General features: G+C 54.9%; 1 protein-coding gene across 1 annotated transcript in view; it reads left to right on the top strand.

Annotated features, from left to right (window-relative positions):
- Window positions 1–553: 553 nt before the first annotated feature.
- Window positions 554–9,850, top strand: part of HPCAL1 (hippocalcin like 1) — a 109,342-nt gene continuing 100,045 nt past the window's right edge. Inside the window, exon 1 of the mRNA XM_035000573.1 lies at window positions 554–848. The gene's annotated coding sequence lies outside the window, so the exon portion shown is untranslated. The remainder of the gene's footprint in view (window positions 849–9,850) is intronic.

Here is a 9,850-nt window from a genome sequence, read left to right on the forward strand (position 1 = left end):
TTCCCAGAAGGAGGCGCGGGAAGGCCTGTGGTATCTGCTCAGGGGACTGGCGGTGAGGGTGCCAGAGGGCCCTGGGAGACGGCCTGGGGCGACTCCGGCCTCTTCCCTTTCTGGGCCACCCGGGCCTCACTTCCTGCAGAGGACTGGGGAGGCGGGGGAGTGGGCGCGGAGCTGGCCCCTCCCGGTGCCGCCTCCCCGCCTCTCCCACACCCGCAGGCCAGAGGCCAAGGGTTAGGGAGGCGGAACCGGTGCTCGGCTTCGCTCCTGCGCCGAAATCCATCCGGGACTGGGACCCGCTCAGGGCCTAGACTGGGCGGAGAGTGCGCTACGGAGCAAGTGAGGGGCCCGGCTGGAAGGCTCGGAGGCCCGGCACCGAAGGGCCAGCAAGGGGCGTGGCTAGGGACAGGGGCGCGACCCAAGCAGGGTAGGTGGGCGGGGCTAAGTGTGGGGCGTGGCCCTGCGGGGGCGGGTCCGCAGGAAACTTGAGCGCCAGCCCCGGCCGCACGCCCCGCCCCCGGCCCCCGCCTCCGGGTCCCGCCTTCGAGTCCCTTCCTTCCCGGCGCTGGCAGGCGGGCCGCGGCGACTGCAGGCGGCGGACGGGTGGACCGGTGGACGGGCGGGCGCCTCCGGCTCGCTCCCTCCCTCGCTGCCGGCTTCCTTTTGTTTTTCTGGGAGGCGATGAGCGCAGGGCCGGCGCGGAGGCTGCGGGCGCACGGAGGCCCGCGCTCCTAGCCACCCTTCCCGGCCTCGGCGCGCTAGTCCCGGGCAGCGGCCCGCTCCCGCCCCAGCGCCAGCCGCGCCGAACTTGGGCTCGGGAAGCCGGCGGACCGCGTCCTGCGCCGGAGCAGGTAGGGCAACCGGGGGGCTGTCTGCGCAGAGTGCGGGCGTGTGCACCGGTGTGAGCTGCGACCGGGCTCTCTGCGTGTGTGTGTGTGTGTGCGCGCGCGCGCGCGTGTGTGTGTTGGGGGTGTCTGTGTTTGCGTGGCGGAGTTGTGGGTGACCGAGGACGGTGGTGTGTCCCTGGAATGGCGTGTCCTCGTGGGGATCCGTGTGTACAGTGGGTGTGCACATTTTGGGGTTGCGTTTGTGGAATTGTGTGTCCGGGCGCAGTTGCTGGTGGGGACGAGTGGCGGGGCGGGTGGCGGGTGGGCGTGGGCGGTCCAGCCCTGTGTGCGGAGCCCTCTGTCTCCCGCCGGCCGGCGCAGTGCGGAGCTCCAGGGGCTCCGGGGACAGCTGGGATCCAAAGGAGCTAGCGCGGGCCTCTGGGGCAGCCTGGGCTAGCCCCGCTGGGGGGCAGGTCCGCGAGGCCCACGTGGGTGGCAGGTGCGCTTCCTCCAGGGTTGGGGGCTGGCGCGGCGGCCATCTGCTCCCTCCTTACTAGGCCGAGGGGCGACGGACAGAGCCCTGCTCCGGAGTTAGGAGCCCTGGCCTCGCCGTGACCCGCACTGCGACCTGGGCCAGACACGCCACCTTCTCTGGTTGAGGTTTGCTTCTCTATCAAACGGGGACAGTTCCTCCCTAGGGGTCTGCCGTGACATTTAAAATGAGAACGCACTAAAGATAGCTCTTGGCCTGGTGCTTGGCACATAGTAGGTGCTAAGTTAATTGAATTAGTGTCAATTAGTGTCTCTCATTTTTTAATCCTTTTTTTCCCTTTGTCGTGGTGGGGCTATTACATCCCCTGCCCCCCCCCCCCCCCCCGCGCGTGTTTTGTGCCTCTCTCACGGCCCTAACTTAACTGCGAAGCACCGAGATTCGAGAAAGTTTAGGCTGCCGGGTGCGCTGCCTGCTCGCCGCACCTCCCGGGCGGCGCCGCCGCGAGTGTGCAGGAGCGCGCAGCGCCCAGCCGCGAAGGCTCCCGCGCCCGAGCTGGGGGTCCCTCTCCTGGCCAACTGGGGCGGCTGCTGGAGTCGGGAGCCTTTTTGTTCAACAAGTGCCTAGTCCCCGGGGCTTGCGGCTTGCAGAGTCTGACAGCCAGGGCGTGAAGGGGGCGCTCCCCGCAGAGACGGACCTCGGGCTCCCAGGGCATCCCGGCCGGGCCTGGTCAAGCCGAAGGCCATCTCCTTTACTCCCGGACAACACCGAGTCCCCCTAGAGGAGGGTGTTTGCCAGGACCGCAAGTGCTGCCTTGGGCCTCGGCGTTGGACACCCTCCGACCCCTCCCCCCACCCATCCAACCGCGGCTCTCTTGGATCAGCCTTACGCAGGAGGCCGAGGGCGCGTGGGATCCTTCCTCCTAGTCCTGCCCCTTAATTTTTAAAATATTTAGTTTGAAGCCTACTACTACGTAACATTGAACTGCAGTGAACGTGCACACCCTCCAACCACGATTCACTCTCAGGGAGAGTCCTGCCAACCGCAGCATAGCGCTTGCTAGACCCGGCGGGGCCAGCTGGCCCCGGCTGCCCTGCTGCCTTCTGCCAGAGCTGGGGATTCCTTCCCTCCATCGCTGTGGTTTCTTTCTTCCTCTCAGGACCCTTCCCAGTCGGAAAAACAAATAACCTTTCACGAAGGGAGCAGCCGACCTCATGGTGCATGACGCTCTCAAAATGGAGCATCGGCATGGAATGGGCTCGGGGGCCATGGGGATCATCAGCTGGGCTGTGCGTAGGTATGGGATGTGTTTCCCGGGATCACCTGCTCCCGGTGGGTGTGCTCAGGGAAGCTGGAATCCTTTGCAGGCTTTTATGAAACGGGAGCAGAAAGCTCTTGCTTGGTCTGTCTTCTGCCAGCCCCGAATGCTGAGGTCTCAGTGGTGATGGCAGGCCAGGGGACTTGGATGAGCTAAGTTTTCATCTGATTTGGTGTCAGGGGCACACTTAGAATGCAACCTGCTTTTTCTGTTGCATAAAATGATTTTATATCCTGGAGGAGAAAAGGGCTTTTCATCTCAATCCTACTCTCTTCCCCATAATCAGATTGAATAATACTGAAGGAAAAAAAAAAAAAATCAGGCTGGCTTTCTCAGCTCAGAAGACAGACCAAAAGCTGGGCTGTTTGTTATTGGGGTGGCTGTTTTGTATTTTGCTGCTTAAAACCAGCCCTCTGTCTCAAGCAAACCAGTGTGTCGGCCCTAGATCTATTTCTGTTTCACTTTTGAGAGCGCCTGTAATTACTGAGCTCTTGAGGCTTTATTGGATAATGTGCTGGAGGGAAGGCCCAGGGGCTCTGCCTCTCACTTGCCGAGGGATGTGGTGCGTTTTTAGCCTTGCCTGCTCCCTTTGGGTTCCACTTGGATGCTTTTTGTAAGGTGAAAAATAGACGTCAACGTGCGATAATAATTTGGGGCACCTGGCATTGGGAATCAGATGCCTGGAAGCGCAGACTTATGGAGAAACAATAGGTCAAACCGCCAGAAGAACAGAGATTTGCCCAAACCCTAGCCGGTGATCCATTCATTTCCAATAAGCCCTCTAGAGGGAAACTCTAAGAGATATAAAGGAGCTTGGACTAATTCCTTCAGAATTTTATCTTAATGCCCCGTTTTGGCCACTGGGCTGTGCAGAATTAGAAATACAAGCTGTTGAGTGACAAGGAGTGGACTCGCCTTCACGCACAGTCCCCATCCGGGGCCTCCTCCTTACTGAGCTCTCTCTCTACCTGGGGCTGCTCTGGAGTTTGATCTGGTAAAGCAGTAGTGCTTTCCAGGGGCCTCAGACCCACTGCCTTTGGGGCTCCATGTGCACAGTTCCAAGGGTTGCCTTTTCCCATAAAAATACCCTATTAAGCGTTTGTGTATTAGGCAGTCTGTCTCCCCCTTATGCCTGTGGTCCTTTCCCCCAGCTTGTCCTGGGCCCTTGTATAGCCAGCCACTCATAAGTGGTAAAGTGCCCAGGTCACTTAGGGACCAGTGTTAATCCTGGAGACTACTAAGGAGCCCCAGAGTTATTTGGCAACACAGAGTAAGCTATTTTGCAGCTGAAATTTTATCTAGATCAGGATCAGGTTTGTGTTAGAATTTAGCATGCCAGCAAGCCCTAAACCAAGCTTGTTTGTTATGGGATAATGCTTCCAATTTGTGAGTCGCCAGCCCGGGCTTGATGGGGGATTATGAGTATTTTGCTAGTTTGTCAGATGTCATTGTGTTTGTGGAAGGAGGGCAGTTATAAACCTTAATCGCGCTCTCTCTACTGTGGGATTCACCATTCTCCCACGGTCTCATTGGGTTTCTTTGGTGTTTTCATGCCCACACGTAAGTCTGTGCATCTCATGTGGACAACCTTCTTGTCCTCTTCCCTTTGGGTTGAGTTTCTAATCAGGGAATGACAGGTAATGGTATATGGAGATGGCAAAGCAGGCTTAGGTAGGGGCTGTCTCGGTGACTCTTGCACCATGGGGAAAAATATTTCTTTCAAATCACTTTCCACCAAAAAAAAAAAAAAGGGTTGGAATCTAGTGGCGTGGGTTTTAATGTAACTTCCGTTAATCAATACGGTTTGACAGGTGAACATTTCTTAGGCACTGATGAGCAAGGTGCAAGTCTAAAGACATTTTTTTTTTTTTATCATCAGGAAAGCACAGTAAATCCTTTAAGAGAGCCCTGCCTTGGCCATGTCCTTTCAAGTATAATTGAATTTCAGAGGCAAAGCTTCATATCTCTGCATTTATGAGGCATGACTAACTAAAGACACTTTCGGAGAGATCCCAGGCTCCTCCTGTTGCAGCCCTCCCCTGCTGGCTGCAGGTGCGCAGAGATATCTTCTTGGGGCTCTTTTCATTTACCTTTTTTTTTTTTTTTAAAAGATTTTACTTATTTATTTGAGAGACTGAAAGTGCGCATGAGCGGGGGTGAGGAGCAGAGGGAGAGGGAGAAGCAGGCTTCCCGCTGAGCAGGGAGCCCAATACGGGGCTCGATCCTAGGACCCCGAGATCACGACCTGAGCCGAAGGCAGAAGCTTAACCGACTGAGCCACCCAGGCGCCCCTTCATTTACCTTTATAAGCCAAGCGCGCCCCACACCTGCTAATCCAGCAGCTGTGTTTTCCGGATATCTGTTGCTTTTCAGCTCTTGAGGTGCAGCTCAGGTTGGCAGCAAGCCAGGAGACGGGTCGGGGTGCTGGCATCAGTCCCACCTGCCTCACTCGACGAGAAGTTTCTGAGGAGCGAGTGATGGGTCTGTGACTCTTGGCTAAGAAACACTCAGGATAGTTCAATTTGTACTCCGTGGATAAAGCTGCCATGATTCTGCAGACAGGAAGAAGGCTTCGGGGGGGTGCACGGTTCTCATGGAAGTCTCCCTTGATTGCCTCAGTATCTGCCTCAAATCTTCCCCGAGCCTCTTTCGGCCAGGGAGGTCCCTTAGTCAGGCACAGTCTAAGTGCTCTCCTTTCACCTGGGCTCACGTCTGTGCATTGGCAGGTGAGCAAACCTGAGCTCTCCCCATGCTCAGACCCAGCGTGCAGGCTCCACGCTGCTCCACATCAAAGCAGAGCCCAGAACTTCCTTCCACCCCCGAGCGGGTCCCTCTACCTGTTGTAATGAATGCCTCTCGCCTACTTGTTCATTCCAGCTAGAAACCTCAGGAGTGTTTCTGGGCTCTTTCCCTTTCTTCGTCTGTCCAGAAATCCGGAATTGGTCAGTCCTCTGTTGCCCTAGCCCCTCCTCTCCGACGACCCCAAGGCTCCTGTTCCCACACAGCAGAGCTTTCTCATCCCTTATCCTGGAGCCCCGCTTCCACTTGAGTCATTGCTGTCGTCAGGTTACTATGGAAAACAGATTTTGTCCTCTCACTCTGCACTCTGGCCCCCCAGCCACCCCCGGCCCCAAGTTCATGTTCTTGCCCAGTAAGTGTTCTTCTGAACACCTGCTGCGCGCCTTGCTCCAAGCAGGACTCTGAAAGCCCGACACAGGCTTCCTCCCTGCCGGAGCCCAGCTTGGGCTGGGGACTGGGGAGACCCTCCGAGGAGCCCTCAGAGCTTGACAAGTGCTCCAGGGAAGCTCCTCCCCCTGGGCTAGGGCGGGCAGGGAACTAACCTTCTCTGGGAACTAACCTTCTCAGCTGTGCTGGGAGGGGTGCAGGTGTCTGGGGGGAGGTGGGACTAGGAGGGTCAGGGTAGCCGGGTTGCCACAGCACCTGCCTTTCTTCTTTCCCATCCAGACTTCTTTATCTGCTAAACTCCTACTCATCCTTGGAAAAAAAATCTTTTTAACTAACAGCTTTATTGAGATATTATTTATATACCGTGGAGTGTACCCATTTCAAATGCACAATCCAGTACTTTTCAGTAAATTTACAGAATTGTGCAACTGTCACCACAATCCAGTTTTAGAACCTTTGCATCACCCCAGAAAGCTCCCTCCGGCCCATTTATTGTCACTCTTTGTCCCCGCCCCCACCCCAAGGCAACCACTAATGGGCTTTCTGTCTCTAGATTTGCCTTTTCTTCCCGACTCTCATTTGTAGATTTGGCTCCAGGGCCTCCTCCTTGAGGCTTTCCTGGAGTTTTCCAGTGAGAATTGATTGCTCCCTCAGGCTGATCAAAGAGGCTGGGTGCTTGCCTGCCTGAGGGCTGGCCAGCTCTTTGACGCAGTGACTGCATCCTTCTGGCCCCCATTCCTCCCCTAGCGCAGCGCTGGGCGCCTGGGGTACCTATAGGGCCTGTTGGCTGCGCTCAGTGAAGTTGCTTCCCCCCATTTCTCTCGTCAGTCAGCTCCTGAGTATCCAGCAGGGGGTTCGAATTTAAAGTACAGAGTGAGGCAAAAGGGATCAAACTAATTTTTTTTTTTTTTTAGTTTTATTTATTTGACATAGAGACAGAGAGAGAGGGAACACAAGCAGGGGGAGTAGGAGAGGGAGAAGCAGGCTTCCCGCCGAGCAGGGAGCCCGATGCGGGGCTCGATCCCAGGACCCTGGGACCATGACCTGAGCCGAAGGCAGACGCTTAACGACTGAGCCACCCAGGCGCCCCCAAACTAATTTTTTAAACGAAAAAATCCAGGATGCCCAGAGCACACCAACTCAGCCAAGCCGTGGGCAAGAAGTAGAAGAACCTTATAAGAATTAAGCCAGGGTTCGTTCTCTCCTACCCATTTGGTAGTCGGGATCTGCCCTTCTGGGGCTTTTCTCAGAGTAATGTTCAGTTTTTCTTGTATGGCCTCCGAGCCATGGAAATTCCTTGTAGGGCACGGGCGGAATATGGCACGTCTTCATTTGCCCCAGTACTTGGCCCACAGCTGACCATGTAGGAGTGACGTAAGTGTGCGTGGGAGCAGAGAGGTCTCCTGGGAGGTAGACAGACAGAGGCCCCGGGAGGGGAGTGCACTTGCCTGGCTTGTGCATTTCAGAACTTCCCTTCTTGGGTTATTTTTGTTCTTCAAGGAAAAGCAGAGGAGGAGACCCCATTTTACAGATTGCAAATTGAGTCACAGAAATTGTATACGCAGCATAGGCAGGTAGATCTGGGTCTGACCACCAGGTCACAAGTGGTCTCTCTCCACTGTCTGTTAACTAATAAAATTAAAAAAAAAACAACAAGAACAACAAAAAAGAAACACTCCTGTAGAGGTGAAAAACAAAACCAAACAGAAAACACAAATGGTCTCTGTCTCCCACCGAGGCGGAGAACTTTCTTGGTCGACAGCAAGAGTGTCTTGTTTCTTTCGGAAGATTGCAGATGTTGGGGTCCAGCAGACCTGGGTTTGAGTCAGGCTCTGCTCTGTCATTTATTAGCTGGGTGACACTTTCTGAGCCCGAGTTTGCTCACGTTTATGAAGGGGTTCCGGGGCCACGTTGGACTATCACATGGAACGTGGACCTAGAGCCGTGGAGTCTTGGGCTGGTCACATGTCTGTGCTAAGTGGTGGCCGTTGTTGCTATTTAAGATTTTATTTATTTATTTAAGAGAGAATGAGATAGAGAGAGAGCATGAGAGGGGGGAGGGTCAGAGGGAGAAGCAGACTCCCTGCCGAGCAGGGAGCCCGATGTGGGACTCGATCCTGGGACTCCAGGATCATGACCTGAGCCGAAGGCAGTCGCTCAACAGACTGAGCCACCCAGGCGCCCTGTTGTTGCTATTTAAACGTTCTTGGGTGGTGTGCCTCCTCTGCCGCTAAGGATTTCTTTTCATATTCAGGTTTATTAGGCATCTTTTGACCCACCCTGTAGTAGCGAAGCATTTGATGTGAGAGCCTGTGAATGTGTGTGAAGGCTCCTAGAAGGGAGCTGGTGGGGGCCATGACTTGGAGGTTAGGGAGCTGCCATTTTGGATTGTCCAGCTCATGTCTTCTCAGAAGCCTCTGTGAGGGTCGCTGACACAGCCGTGGTGACAAAGAGATCTAGGTTAGGTCATTCTTCAGATCTAGGTAGGTTATTTCTCAGACTCAGTGAGGCCCTGACCTCTTGATCCCCTGTCTCCCAGGGGGCCCGGAAGCCTTTATTGAGTTGGCTTGTGTGCTAATGGGCCCGGGGACTCTGGGGAACACCGGCAGGATTACGATTCTCTGCAGTGGTGTATACGGATCATAGCACTGTTTTCCCCCTCCAGCAGCAAAATGCTCAAGTCTCTGCTTCCTTCCTGTGCATTTAACAGACATTTCCAGAAAGCAGAATTGACGACAGCTCCCCACCCTTCCCTGTCACTCCCATCCTTTCTCTTTGCTGTGCTACAATCCATTTTTGGAGGGAAGTGAGAACCTCTCAAAATCAATCACCTGGGTTTAAAAATGAATCATTTCCAACATCGTACAATTTTCTGAATTTACATGTGGGGCTGGAGAGTCACTCCTGCCAGAATGAGCGTGGGATGTCTAGAAAAGCCTATGCCCCAACCGTGGGCCCAAGGCAGGGCTGTGGGTGGGCAGGACTGGTGGTGCGCGCTCTCTCTCTCTCTCAGCCCTCTCCAAAGCGTGGGGGGGCAGTGGCAGGAATAAGGCTTTATTAAAAATCCTCAGTCATGCAGTGCCAATCCCATGCTTGGTGACGCAGCCTGGACAGTCTGGCTCAGCTTCCAAGGGTGGGAGACAAAATATGGTGGTTGCTTTGCCTTCTTTGGGTGTCTTTCGTTTCAGTAAGTGAAGGTACGAAGAGGCCTCGGACAGATGTCGAGGCTTGGCCTTCTTTCATGCTGGACCTTTGGCACTTAGGATCCATTCTTATTCTCTGGGGAGTGTTTGTCCCTCTTCTTTCTCTCTGAAGATGGGATAAAGAATTGCTGCTTTTATTGGCATATGTTCTTGGTGATATGCTATTATCTGCCCTCAAAACAAAATGGCCTGGCTGATTGTTTTCAGAGCTAGCTATAAAGTGAAAGCTTATGCATTTGGGAATGATTTTCGCTATCATTGGAGGAGGTAGGGGGAGGGGAGTTATAGCATGGGTGAGGAATTCCAGGTCTTCTCGGCCAGGCCACCGCAAGCAGCGTGAAGATCTCACTGCGGCCCATTGCTCCTTTCCCCTGTGCTTTGTGCTGGGCCACATGCTGGCTTCCCACATTATCATTCTGACCATCACTGTCCCCGTCATCACCACCGTCACTGTCATCACCACCATCCTCCCCATCAACACCACCATCCTCCTCCCCCTCCTCCTCACCATCATCACTATCATCACCATCCTCCTCCCCATCATCACCACCATCCTCCCCATCATCGCCACCATCCTCCCCATCAACACCGCCATCCCCATCCTCCTCCCCATCATCACCACCATCACCATCCCCCTCCTCCTCACCATCATCACTATCATCACCATCCTCCTCCCCATCATCACCATCCTCCTCCCCATCATCACCACCATCCTCCCCATCAACACCGCCATCACCATCCCCCTCCTCCTCACCATCATCACTATCATCACCATCCTCCTCCCCATCATCACCACCATCCTCCCCATCATCGCCACCATCCTCCCCAT

Source organism: Mirounga leonina, unplaced genomic scaffold (assembly GCF_011800145.1).
Source record: "Mirounga leonina isolate KUSES-001 unplaced genomic scaffold, KU_Mleo_1.0 Mir_125, whole genome shotgun sequence".
In the NCBI taxonomy this organism is placed as follows: Eukaryota; Metazoa; Chordata; class Mammalia; order Carnivora; family Phocidae; genus Mirounga; species Mirounga leonina.